General features: G+C 43.5%; 1 protein-coding gene across 1 annotated transcript in view; it reads right to left on the bottom strand.

Moving 5' to 3' along the window:
* The window catches only part of GAB2 (GRB2 associated binding protein 2), a 183,638-nt gene that overhangs the window by 165,231 nt on the left and 3,735 nt on the right, over positions 1-14,672 (bottom strand). The window lies entirely within an intron of this gene.

The following is a 14,672-nucleotide window of genomic DNA, read 5'->3' as shown; positions in this document are numbered from 1 at the left end:
CTTGGCAAGGCTATTATGCTGAAGCCCACAACAGCAAGCAGTAAATAAGTGATTTCTAACCTGGTCAAGTCCAACTTAAAAAGAAGTCTTACAGAGTCTCATAAAAGGACTCACTCCCAGAACACTACAATATTGTATTTCTAGTCTTTTTTTTTTTGCAGAGGTCTGTATAATCAGGGGGTGCACAAAGTCACATGAACTAACTTTTTAACACATACTCCTGGGCCCCATCCCTCAGAGGTTCTGATTTATTTAGACCAGAGCAGGCTGGCATCTGTATGTTCTAAAGTTCCCTAGGTCTTTTAGAAACAGTGTTAGGAAACTTCAGGAAGAATGGGATGGGAAACTGGTTTCCCACACATCATCTAAACATTCAGGTAACGATCCTGCTAAACTTACCTGAGCTGTGTGCTCAGTCCCTCAGTCGTGTCCAACTCTTTGCAACCCCATGAACTGTAGGCTGCCAGGCTCCTCTGTCCATGGGATTCTCCAGGCAAGAATACCGGAGTGGGTTGCCATGCCCTCCTCCAGGGGATCTTCCCAACCCAGGGATTGAATCCTGCACTGCAAGCGGATTCTTTACCATCTGAGTCACAACAGCTGCCAGTCAGAAGATGTGAGTGTATTCCCATTTTACTGAGGAGAAAATTGACACTCAGGGGTTCACCTTTTAAAGTCAGTAATGAGGACAGGGCAGCACTTCACAGTCCTGACAAACGCATCCTATCTTCCTCATACAGACTCTCCAGACTCCTTTTATGGTCCTGGAGCTGTGAAAATGTGGTCTGGTAGTGCAAATTTGGTTGATAACCAGTTTAGGTCATTTCACTTGGGACTTAATGTAATGGAGCGTAACTGCTTCACTATCTTTGAAATGCTTCCCAATTTGTGTTCCCTTGTTGACGTAGCAGTTTCTCATCATGTGCTCCATCTATAAAGTGCATCCTTATTTGCAGCGGTTTGAGTTGGAAAGGAGGATGTGATACGAGAAGCCCCAGCCATGGAAGGGGAAGTAAAAGAGAAGCCTCCCCACCACCCACCCCGCCCACCCCCGCTTTCTGGGGAAGGAAAAGGGCAGAACAGGTAAACAAAGACCCAGTCCCCATTCACACACCCGCTCCTCACACACATGCCTTCTTGTCACCAAAACCTGCTTCAAGTCAGGGAGCAACGGAACTTAAAAATCCTGAGACTCCAGTTTCCCATACGGTAGATGTGGGTGGCCTTCAGGCTCCTGAAGCTGAAGCTTCAGCTCTGTGCCAGTGTATGCTACGGGAGCAAGGGACTGGAGGCAGCAGCAGGCGGCCGCCAGAAAGAGGAGGTTGGGGCAGCACCATCCACTCTCTAAAGTCTGAGCGTGGCATTCAGGGCATCTAGAAGCTGCTGAGAGACTGGTGGGCCAGCAGAGGTCTGCCGTTGGCGCAAAGAGGCCTCAGTGCACAGGGACTCTGGGACAAATGTCTAGCACCACCACCTCCATAGCGGCTTCCTGCACATTGTTCCCGAAAGACAGACACTATTAGTAACAACTCAACAGACAATGCCAGGATACTTCCCAAACTAGATAAAGAAGCAGAGGACACCACACAGACATCAATACGGATGGCCACACAGATATCCTCTTCTAACTCACACAAAGACGTAACAGGCGTTCTCACCAAAGCAGTCAGTCACAGGTACTAAACATCAACTATTTGTCCCACACTGTTCTAGGTTGGTGAAGACCTGCAGATAAATGATGCAACAAAATTTCTACCTGATCAAGTACGACTTGGGGGTGTAGAAAGGGAAGGGGGTAGAGTTCTGAAGAATGAAGTATTTACTCAAAAAGCTCTGATTAGGAAGTTAAACTTGGAAAAGAGTCAAAGGATATTGTTTATCTGGAAAAATTAAACTATTAATATGGCAGTTTTAAACAAATGGCCACAGATTCTTTGACATTCCATCGACCAAGAAACTCTGAGTCTGTGTTTCCGTCCCTTGAATTTGAGTGGGCCTGAGACTCCTCTGATCACTAGATTTGGCAAAGGTAACACTGTGTGACTTCAAAGATGAGGTCCTTTAAAAAAGGCCATGAAGTGTCTATCTTGGCCACTAAGACCCTCACTTTCAGAGCCTGTGAGCCACCATCTAAGAAGTCTGATTACTTAGAGGCTGCCATATTGGGAGGAAGCCCCAGCTTTGTGTAAAGGCCACTTGCAGACACTCTTAGTCAACAGCCCCATCTGAGTGAAGCCTCTGAGTCATGCCAGCCCTGCTGACACTTTTCAGATTCCAGTTCCCAGAAGTTGAGGGACCCTTTGCCATTCAAGTCTTCACAGCTGAGGTGCCAGACATTTGGGAGCAGAAAAAAGTCCTTCCCATGTCCTGTCTGAATTTTTGACCCATAGTATCTGTGAGCAAAACAGTGGTTGCTTTATGCCACGAAGTTTTGGGCATGCCTTATCATGTCCAAAGATTTATTATGAAGCAAAAAAATTGGAACAACAGATGAGAACTGACAGAAACCCAGATCAATGATGTAAAAAAGATATGAAGCTATATTTTCTTTGATTGCCTAAGGCTGGTTTGAGAGAAACTGTTATCATGGGGGACTAAAGAAACTGGAATACTCCTTTGATTATTAAGAATATCTATTTTATCCACAGCTGCTACAATAGAAAAAGCCTCAGTTATGTGGAATCTTAGCAGTCCAAAGAGCATCAGGTAAGATACCACACTCCTGTGATGATTTTCAGCATGGAGCTGACATTCACGTGATGCCATTCAAGGTTGCCCAGTGACTCATTTTTGCCTATTTTCCATGGTGCATGGTGTATAATGGCTATTCAGTAACTCTGCAGAATGACTGCTAAGGTCTGAGAGCTATGGGAGAGACATTCTAGATGAGCCAAAGGGATCATGGTGAGGAAAAGGACTGAAAATGGGGTCCTGGCGGCCACTGGAGCCTCATTCTTCCTCCTTCCTCATCTACATACGTTCCTTCAACTGCCTGTATCTTTAGACCTTAGATAAGCTGTTCTCTTTACTTGAAATGTTCCTCTCCCATCTGCTTGATGAACACCTACTTATTCTTCAAAGCCCAGCTCCACTGTCCTTTTTGCTGTAGCTTTCTCTGTGGCCCTATTTTTTTTAAAAAATTTACTTATTTATTTATTTATTTTAATTAGTGTGGCCCCATTTTAAGTGAAATTAATCCTTCTGTTCCACTCTCCCGCAACACTTTCTACAACCCCGAGTACAGAAGAATGCTCTCCATTATATTAAGTTTAGATGTCTACTTTCTTTGATAAACTGTGAGCTGCCAGAGAGAAAGGATGGTTCCTGCTCGTCACCTTACTTCTTGCCTAAGTGCCTGTGTGCCAAACACCAGAGGTCAAAACCAAACAAACAAAACTGCTGCCTCTGAGATACCCACGTAATTAAGAGGAGCAGTCTAAAAACACAGTCACAGCAACATCCTAAGAGCTGGACAGAGGAGTGGGGGGATGGTGTGAGAATTTACATGTCCTTCAGGAGGGGACCTGGGAGTGGCACAAAGTAGGTGACATTCTAGGGAGGTCTTGCCATTGAATCGAGATGAGAAGCCTGCCCGGCGGAAATCTATGGAGTTGGAGCTAAAAGTTCTCAGAAAGCAACGACTAAGTAAAAGGAAAGCCTGGTCAGGTCTGGTCATTTGTTTCCCTCCCTACTGCTGGAGATTCCCTGTTCAAGCTATTTTAAGAAGCCCCCTGCCCCACCTTTTTTCACACCCAAAGCCATTTAATCTTCCCAGTTGTGTTAAAAAGCAACTAGTATCTGAACAAGCAATTTGTTAAAAAAAAAAAAAAAAAAGAGTCTTTGATACATGAAAATGTATTCAAACCAGTAGCCATCAAATACATCCAAATTACAACAAGGGACTACTTTTTCATTTGTCAGATTGTCAAATATTTTCAATAATTATACTGCCTGTTATCGAAGAAGAATCAGGGAAATCAAAACTCCATCCTTTCTGAGAGGCAGTTTGGATATAACAAAACCCATGAAAATAACTCCATTTTTTGAACTAGACATTCCATTTACAGGACTTTTTCTTAAGGATAAAAGTCTTTGCTATAAAGATCATCAGACTATTATTTAAAAGAGTGGAAAGCAGTAAACCACCTAAAGGTCTAACAACAGAAGACTCAAATAAACACAGGACTGCGAGAACTGTGACAGTACCGCTTACAGAGGGCTTGCAACGTGCCTGGCACTATCATATTTAATGCCACAGCAATGTATAAAGTAGGTATTGAAGTGAATGCTGAGTGTGACTTTTCCAGCTGCACCAGGTTGGCAAACAGAGGCCACAAAAGAAAGAGAGCAGTCAATAACTGAGGCTGGGCTCATTCAAGATTTTATTAATAAAGTATAGTGTGAAACCTTTTTAATCCAACCCCCTGTGCCCCTGCACTGCCCCCCCCCCCCCCGCCCGCAGAGGAAGAGCAGCAACTGGAGGGGGCCTTGGCTCCTCTGACCTCGTGCGTTGTGTGGTCCTCTGGGGTGATGCTCTCCCTCCTCCCACAGTGCGCTTCTCCAAGTCAGTCAGTTACAGAGCTTATGCGGCTACTGCTGCTGCTGCTGCTAAGTCGCTTCAGTCGTGTCTGACTCTGTGCGACTCCATAGACAGCAGCCCACCAGGCTCCTCTGTCCCTGGGATTCTCCAGGCAAGAATACTGGAGTGGGTTGCCATTTCCTTCTCCAAAGCATGAAAGTGAGAAGTGAAAGTGAAGTCGCTCAGTCGTGTCCAACTCCTAGCGACCCCATGGACTGCAGCCCACCAGGCTCCTCCGTCCATGGGATTTTCCAGCCAAGAGGACTGAAGTGGGGTGCCATTGCCGCACAAAAAAGAATTGGGACAAGAATTTTTAAAAACTGTAAGGCCTGGTGAACATCTGCTCAGGCAGCTGACTGACAGATCTGCCTGGATCATCCTGGACGGGAAAGGGAGGAACGGCATGAGAAGGGGCACCAATGCTGCTTGAACCATGCTTTGGCATGAACGTGCGTCTCCTCCATCAAGGAGTCCCATGGACCCTGAGGACCTTAAGCCCTCTTGCCAGGTTCCCAACCAAGACAGCCGTCCATTAGGTAAGTGGACTCCAGCTGTGGGGTGCCAGCAGAGGGAAGGGTTGGCCTATAAAAAACTGAAAGAACGGAACACCAGTTTCCTCTCGGTGTCTGGAGAACACACAGTGGGGAAAAGCCTGTTCTCTAGAGAGCTTACAAGTGCGGGGAGTGCACACAGGCAGTGCTGGTCAGGTAACCAGCAGGTGCCATCAAGGAGGACCCAAGGGCAGCCATGTAAGGGACACTTTACTCCTGGCCCTCTCCCTCTAGCCCATCCCTACACACCAACCACTGGAGCCGAGACAAGAGCAGGGAAGAAATACTCCAGACATACATATACATCCTCCCACCCCCAAACTCTCTGAGGAGAGGAACAGGGAAGAAGAGTAGAAAGACAGACCAAATCAACCTTTTCCCACTTCACAGCCCCAGAGTCACAAGTCTGGACAGTACTAGGAGGAGGAAAAGCTTTCAACCAGGTAACAGTGAGATTTTACAATGATGCACTTTCAGTAACCCAGGGTGACCGAGAAGCCTGTGGACTCTGCCCTCAGTCTCATTAGGGATCGGGCCCCTGGAGAAGCACTCCCCAACCTTTTTGGCACCAGGGACTGGTTTCGAGGAAGACAATTTTTCCACAGACTGCGGTGAGGGCAAATGGTTTTGGGATGATGCAAGTGCATTACATTTATTATGCAATTTATTTCTCTTCTTAATACATTAGCTCCACCTCAAATCATGAGGCATTAGATCCTGGAGGTTGGGAACCCCTGCCCTAGAGGAAATGGAGATTTTGACAAAGCACAATTGGGAGTTCTGACTAGAGGAGGGCAAAAACGTTCATGTTTACACTCCTCTGAGTTAAAATTATGCAATTAACTGGTTAAAGTTATCCCTGTCTCCACTTCACGGATTATGAAATGAAAGCTCTGGAAAGATCAAGAAACTTGCTCAGGGCTTCCCTGGTAGTTCAGTGGTAAAGAATCTGCCTGCCACTGCCAGAGACGTGGGTTCAATCCCTGGGTCGGGAATATTCCCTGGAGAAGGGAATGGCTACCCAGTAGAATTCTTGCCTGGAGAATCTCATGGACAGAGGAGAGTGGCGGGCTGCTGTCCATGGGGCCGCAAAGAGTTGGACACGATTGAGTAACTAACACAACACTTCTTTAAATTTGATACACTAATGACTAATGAGAAAGAAGGACAGAGGTGATGGCATATAAATAATGTGGTCATACTTATTAAAAGCAAAATAAATGGCTTGCTAGACAAACTCACTGTAGGTCAAACAAAGAAAGGAATGGGACACAGAGCAGACAGCCTCCATAAGAGTAAGGGCTATATCCACATTTTAAACAATTTAGTTTCAGCAAAATATCCAGTGTTGCTAATGTGAATTATATTGATTCCAAAGTTAAATCTATAAAATTTTTTTGTTTTAATAATTGTAGAAGGGCTGTAAGAAAACATTTCTACATCATAGTTTTTGTTTATAGACATTTGGGTAACATAATAATAAAGATAAATTAATTCAACATCAAGAACCTGTAAGAAATGTTTATAAAGTGTCCTTACATTACACATGCTTGAGAAGCTCTGTGTTATGACACATTAGGGCTTTCCTGGTGGCTCAGACAGTAAAGAATCTGCCTGCAAGATGGGAGACCTGGGTTCCATCCCTGGACTGGGGAGATCCCTTGGAGGAGGGCATGGCAACCCACTCCAGTACTCTTGCCTGGAGAATCCCCATGGACAGGGGAGCCTGGCGGGCTACAGCGCATGGGGTCGCAAAGAGCTGGACACAAACTGAGTGGCTAAGCACAGCACACGTGACACATTATGCCAGAGCAACCATTTAAAGCCAGTCTTAGCAGACCATTTGTGTCACAGGGAGATACTTTCAATACTGTAGTAACTTAAGCATACAAAAGGTGGTACAGTCTTGCTCCGATTTTGTAAAATACAGAAATCACATATAAGCATAAGAAAAAAGAGATTAGGATATACACTAAAACGTTAACAATGTTTATGCTATAGTAGGTGCTACAGTAGGTATTACAGGTGCTTTTTATTAATGTCTCTGCTTTTTAAATAATATTCTGTATTTATAAGTTTATTACATGATTAAAATTTAAATATTACCAAAAATTCAATTTTTACAGCCTATCCCAAAGTTTCCACAAATTGCTGCTAAAAGAAAAAAAAAAACAAAACACCACTCTTTCAGTCCAATTCTAGCTCAAGCTCTTTATTCTCCAAAGAAATGTAACCAACCCTAAAGTAATATTTGTTCAAAACTTAAAAACATATAAAGTCCTCTGGTGGCTCAGACAGTAAAGAATCTGCCTGCAGTGCAGGAGACCTGGGTTCGATCCCTGAGTCAGGAAGATCCTCTGGAGAAGGGAATGGCAACCACTCCAGTACTCCTGCCTGGAGAGTTCCATGGGCAGAGGAGGCTGGCGGGCTGCAGTCTATGGGGTCACACAGAGTCGGACACGACTGAGCGACCAGCACTGCTACACTGAAAGCACAGAAAGTCCTTGTCAACCAGTGACTCACTGGGCTTCAGCACCTGGGCTACAAGGATGAGCAAGATCACGGTGCACTCCAGAAGACACCATCCCGGGGAAAGCACAGCATAGATTACCAGTGCTGCTAGGGCACAGAGACACAGGAGCATGGAGAAGGGGTTCCGTAACTCATTCTGACGGGGCCGACAAGGCAGGAAAGGCAGCCACAAGGTGACACATGAACGCAGAGCTAAGAATGCATCAGGAAATGGGTGCAGAAAGGTGAAATGGCAGATTCCTCAGCAAGTAAAATCTAGACGTACGTCTTGTGACACTGGCATCACTGACCACACTATACCAACCTCTCCTGGGCTCTTTGCCATTTGTATTGTCTGCCATTAAAATCCACGCTGCTTCCCCAGCAGGACTGTAAACTCTGAAGGGAATACCACGGACACTGCAGACCCATTATTCATTAATGATAGCATCTTCAGATAGACTTCTAATGGGCACTGAACTTAACATACTGTAGCCTTTGTTGGTATGCAAAAAAATTATATATCTATTGAGCCTATATTCATATTTTCCTCTAGAAAATTATGTCAAAAGATCAAAGTAACAGATTCATTCCTATAGTCCTCAAAAGAAGATTAATCTCTTCACTACTGTATATAAAACTTAGCTCTCTCCCTTGCTCTTGTAAGTCAGCCAAGCTCCAAAGAGTATGTTTCTCCAAGGTAGGCTAAGGAAAGATATACAGACTGCCTGTCCAAGAAAACCTTTCAAGTGTCCCATGGTGACACTTAATGATACTTAAACGCTGTGACTTGCCAGCTAGGGTGAAACTCTCAGATGATGCTCCACCTGATAACACAATGAGCCTATACTGCCTACAGCTGTGAATAACTTGAAGTAACATCCTCGTCTAACCGGGGGAAATGTGTACATAAGGGATGGTATATTCACACATCTTTTTTTCCTTTGTTTTCACATATATGCTTATAAGACTTATGTACATGGCGAGAAATTTACTTTAAAATATTCCAGCAAAGAAACAGTAAAAGGGACAGATGAAGCCAATGAGATGAAGTCCTGATAGTATTTGGAACTGTGTGTGTGACCAACACAAAAGTAATGAGCGCCCCTTCAAGCCCATGAGGGTTTCTAGATACCATTTTTACTAAAAGAATTCTTACAGGAAACGGCTAATTCCAAGTCTGGATCAGAAATGTACAAGATAGGCCTGGAACATCTTTGTACAAGATAGGCCTGGAACATCTTGTCGTTATCAGATAACAAAGAAAACTATCAAATGCTAGTAAGGTGAGGTCAAAAGGACCCAGAAACCAACTTGAACAGGCTCCCACTAGCTAAAGATAGTACAAGCTGGACATCAGTAAGGACAACAACCAGAGCCGGTTCAAATATATCAAATGTGTATAAATATGTCAGCTCATAATACTACTCCAAAACACCTTAATTAATCACTTTGAAAGTTATTAAATCCAAAATTTTGACAACTGGTAGATAAAAGAGAAGCAAACATAAACTGGGCGGGGGGGTAGTTGTAAAGCAAAAATGACAGTGACTTTGAACGTGCCTTGCTTACAGCTGGTGCTTACACTGTAATGCAAGGGTTCATAATCTCACAAAGGGAGACAGACAAAAGCCTAGCCTGAGCGTCCAAACTAGAAGTGAAAAAAAGTGCCACAGAAACAAGCCAAAAAGAAGGCTCACTTTGGAGGGGCCTGGGAGGTAGGAGACATCAGAGCTTTAAAGGGTTACCACTTTGTGAGTTTTTGCATTTTAAGTCATTCTCAAACATGGGTTCCTGAATCACACATTAATTTTTATATCCCTTAGCACACAAGGTTATAGCAGCAGACAAAACCCCATGTGGTTTCATTTTCCTTCCTTGAGATCAGGTGACCCTTGGGATGTTCCTCTTGGGAAAAAAAAATAACTCCTTACAATTGGATGTAATTGTAATATCTAGCTTGGGAACTCCACTTACATTCCGTCATTGTGAACTTCAGGCCTAACTCAACCTTGAAAGGGATGTGAAGACAACCATGCTCATGTCCTAAATGCCTATGGAATAATTAAGAAATATAAACAAACATCAGACCCTACTGCCACATCCCTCAATATTAAAGGCCTACTCTAGTCTAGACATTATGCTAAGTTTTTGTGTTTTTTTTTCCCACGTTATCCAGTAAATTCTCAAACCCAGAGAGGTAAGATGTATTTCGCCAATTTTTACAAACAAGGAAGCAGACTCAGAAAATCACCTCATTTGCCCAAGGACTCAGAGCCCCTTGAAACACTAAGACAGAGGTCTTCTGAAGATAAACAGTGTCAACACACCACTGACATTTCGCACTGAAGGAGTGGCTATCTGAAGGCAAAACCTTCCGGAGTTAGAGTGATGCTCTTCATTAATAAATGTCATCCTACCATCTAAGGACTACTTTTATGGACTATTCTCAGCTTTCACTTACTTCTCAATCCTCTGATTTCTGCTATAGACTCCTCCAGTCTGGATGGATTTCCACTGCCTCTCAAATGCCATGTACACAGCCCACTATCCATTTTAATTTCCAAGTTCCTTTCTAAGTCCAAATCTTTTGAGTTCAACTCACATCCCAACTTTCTATTCCACGAAGCTCTTCAATCTTTTTCCAGGCTAAGAGCTCTCACCTCCATGAAACCTGTTGTCTGGACCACACAACTCCATATAAGGACATTGCTCTGTTTCACATGTGTATTTCTGGTATCTGTAGCCTGTAAATTCCTTGAAGGCAGGGTTTAGTACTGATTTATGCCCTTTGGATGGTAAAAGATACAAAATACACTCTATAAACAAGTGTCAATGTTAGCTTTGATGCAGGCAATTAGCCTGCTCAGGAACCTATACTCTCAGCATTTCTCATAAACTTGAGGTTACCATAACCTCCATTTTCCCCTTCCAGTTAGAGAAAGGTCAGCTAGAGATAGACAGCAACATCAAAGCTGTTTCATTAAGCAAAGCAGCAGGCGTGCCTTCCTGATTTGTACAACTTTACGCCCTCTGGTCCTTAGATCCCTGAAAGAACATTCCATTATCATTCAAGGCTGTGGAGATTCCATCCTGTTTTTCCTCTCGGATAAGTACTAGCAGTGCCGAGTACTAACAAATAAGGGGTCTTTTAACTTGTGGAAAGATACATATAACATAAAATTTACCATCTTAGCCATGTTAAAGTGTACAGTTCAGTGACTTAAATATTCACACTGTTGTGCTAACATCATCAACATCCACTTCAAGAACTTTTCATCTTGTAGAACTGAAACTCTGCTCATTAAACAACAGCTTCCCATTCTTCCCTCCTCCTAGTTCCTGGCAAGCCTCTATGAATTTGACTCCTCTGGGTACTTCATATGAGTGGAATTACACAATTTGTCCTTCTGGGATTGGCTTATTTTACTTAGCATAATGTCATCGAGGTTCATCCACATTGCATCATGGCCTTGTGTAAAAATTTCCTTTCTTTTTAAGGATGAATAACATTCCACTAATATGTATATCCACACTTTGTTTATCTGTTGATAGACATATGGGTTGCTTCCAAATGAGGAATGCTGATCCAATGCTGGTGACAAGCAGCTCAGGAGACTGGCCCTGGGATGGAGCAGTCTCTCTGATGCTGTGAACACAAAGAATCAATCCAGTGATTAGGACCACAGAACACAAAACCGCTAAAAGGAATCTGCATATGCTTCTCTCTCCTAGGAACTGGAACTAGAAAGAGCTTTTGTTTAAATACTCAAATAATACGTTGGAATACAGCTGTGGCTGCCTAGGATGGTCTAGAAACAAATCCTGAATTCTCTAGTTTCTGCAGACCTCCCTTCTCCCCTGTTCTTTTCTTCCCCTCAGCGTTGAGACATAATCGACATGTAACACTGTGCTAAGCTTAAGGTATACAACATGCTGATCTGATAGCTGCATATGTATCCTATGCTGATACGATTTGATATGATTCACATGCAGGTCTCCCTGGTGGCTCAGACCGTAAAACATCTGCCTACAATGCGGGAGACCTGGGTTCAATTCCTGGGTCGGGAAGATCTCCTAGAGAAGGAAATGGCAACCCACTCCAGTGTTCTTGCCTCGGAAATCCCATGGACAGAGTAGCCTGGTAGGCTATAGTCCATGGGGTCTCAAAGAGTCAGACAAGACTGAGCAACTTTGCTTTTCACATATGCTGCAATATGATTACCACTATAGCATTAGCTAATACCTTCATTCACATCACATTCTTTTCTGTGGCAAGAACCCTTAAGATATACTCTCCTAGAAATTTTCAAGTGTACAATAAACTAAAATTATAATGCTGCACATTAGATCTCCAGAAATTATTCATCTTCTGATCTGAAGTTTGTACCCTTTGATTAACATCTCTTCAATTTCCCTACCCCCTGGTCTCTTAAATTCTACGATTTAAGTCTGGCTTTTTTATATGCCATACATAAGTGAGACCATACAGTATTAGTCTTTCTCTGACTTATTTCATTCAGTATTAATACCCTGAAGGTCTATTCAGTTGCTGCAAATAGTAGGATTTCACTCTCTCTCGTGGCTGAATATTACTGTATTGTGTGTGTGTGTGTGGGGGGGGTCACATCTTCTTTATCCATTCATCTACTGATGGATACTTGGATTGTTTTCATATCTTGGCTATTGTGAATAATGCTGCAATCACCACTGTGGTATACATATTGCTTCAATATCCTATTTTCACTTCCTTTGAATATATACTCAGAAGTGGAACTTCTGGATCTTATGACAATTCTATTTTTAGTGTGGTGGTGGTGGTTTAGTCGCTAAGTCCTGTCTGGCTCTTGCGACCCCATGGACTGTAGCCCACCCTGCCAGGCTCCTCTGTCCACGGGATTTTCCAGGCAAGAATCCTGGTGTGGGTTGCCATTTCCTTCTCCAGGGGATCTTCCGGACCCGGGGATTGAGCCCCGGTCTCCTGAATCGCAGGTGGATTTCTGCATTGCAGCCGGAGTCTTTACCGACTGAGCCACGAGGGAAGTCCCCTCCATACTGTTTTCCATAGTGGCTGTGACAATTTGCATTCCCACCAACACTAAAACAAGGGTTCCCCTTACTCTACAGTGGCAAGTATTCTTGCCAAGACTTGTCGTCTCTGGTCTTCTTGAGGAACAGCTGCTCTAACAGGGGTGAAGGGATAGCTCATAACGGTTTTGATTAGCAGTTCCCTAATGATTCCTGACCGTGAGTTCATTTTCATGAACTGTTGACCATTTTTGCTTCTCCGTCCACATGTTCTCTCTCGCCTACCTCTCCAGTCTCATAGCCCTCTACTTTCAACATCCTGCTGGTGGTCCAGCAACACTGAACTGTTTTGTGTCCCTGGACACACACCACGCAGGTCCTGGCCACCTGGCCTCCACTGTCAGTGGTCTCTCTGGCTGGAAAGCTTTCCTCTCTTGGCTTCCTTCTAGTTATGGCATCTCTCCAGGAGGCCTTTCTTTTTCTTCTTTGTAATCCCAGGATTTGAGTGCTTGGCATGTAATGGCTGCTTGATAAATTATTGAACTAAACTATATTTGTTACATTCACAATCTCTGTTGAGAAGACAAGTTTAAAGAAAAATTCAAGGTCAACGGATTACAGGTAATTTTTATTTATACTTCAATATTGTTCAAGCTTTCTAACGATGTGATGACCTGTCAAATTTTAGAAAAATTTAAAAACACTCTGATCAAGAATAAAGTGGAGGAATCAGTGTACCAGATTTCAAGACTTATCAAAAAGCTAGAGTTATCAACAGTATGCAGTACTGCAGAAGGATAGACACATGGGAACCACGGATCAGTACAGAGAACCCAGAAACAGACCAACACAAATATACCCAACTACTACTACTACTACTACTAAGTCACTTCAGTCGGGTCCAACTCTGTGCGACCCCAGAGACGGAAGCCCACCAGGCTCCCCTGTCCCTGGGATTCTCCAGGCAAGAACTCTGGAGTGGGTTGCCATTTCCTTCTCCAATGCATGAAAGTGAAAAGGGAAAGTGAAGTCCCTCAGTCATGTCTGACTCTTAGTGACCCCATGGACTGCAGCCCACCAGCCTCCTCCGTCCATGGGATTTTCCAGGCAAGAGTACTGGAGTGGGGTGCCATTGCCTTCTCCGATATACCCAACTACTTTATGACAAATGGAGAAGGAAATGGCAACTTGCTACCTATTCTTGCCTGGAAAATCCCATGGACAGAGGAGCCTGGCAGCACAGTCTTGTTAACAAAGGGTGCTGGAGCAATCAAGCATCCACTCCCAAGTAATAATGATACTATTAATATTAATGAAAATAATGAATAAAATAAAAATCTCAATCTCGGTCTCACATCTTATGTAACAATTAACTTAGATCATGGACTTAAGTTAAAAATATAAAATCAAAATATTTGGAAGGAAAAACACAGAGAAAATCTCTGCAACAGGGCTAGACAGAGCTCTTGTATTTGACCAAAATAATACAACCCATAAAAAGAAAAATTGCTAAAAAGGGCTTCATCCAAATCAAAAACTTCTCCTCTTCACCCTGTCTGGTAGATGAAAAGACAAGCTTCAGACTGGGAGAAAATATTTGCAAACTATGTATTGACAAGAACTGATAGCTTGAGCATATACAGAACTCTCAAAACTCAACAGGAGAGCTTCTCCAGTGATTCAGTGGTGAAGAACCCACTTGCCAATGCAGGAGACACAGGTCTGACCCCACGTGCCTCAGGACAACTGAGCCCATGTGCCACAACTACTGAGTGCATGAGCTACAAGTGCTGAAGCCCTCACGCCCGAGAGCCTGTGCTCTGCAGCAAGAGAAGCCACCACCGTGAGAAGTCGCGAACTACAGTGACGAGCAGCCCCTGCTTGCCGCAACTAGAGAAAAGCTTGTGCAGCAACAACGACTCAGCACAGCCAAAAGTAAATAAATAAATAATTTTAAATATATGTAAAAAAATTTTTTTTAACTCCACAGTAAAAAAACAAAG

Source organism: Bos javanicus, chromosome 29 (genome assembly GCF_032452875.1).
Source record: "Bos javanicus breed banteng chromosome 29, ARS-OSU_banteng_1.0, whole genome shotgun sequence".
In the NCBI taxonomy this organism is placed as follows: domain Eukaryota; kingdom Metazoa; phylum Chordata; class Mammalia; order Artiodactyla; family Bovidae; genus Bos; species Bos javanicus.
This window is presented reverse-complemented; position numbering and strand designations above follow the sequence as displayed.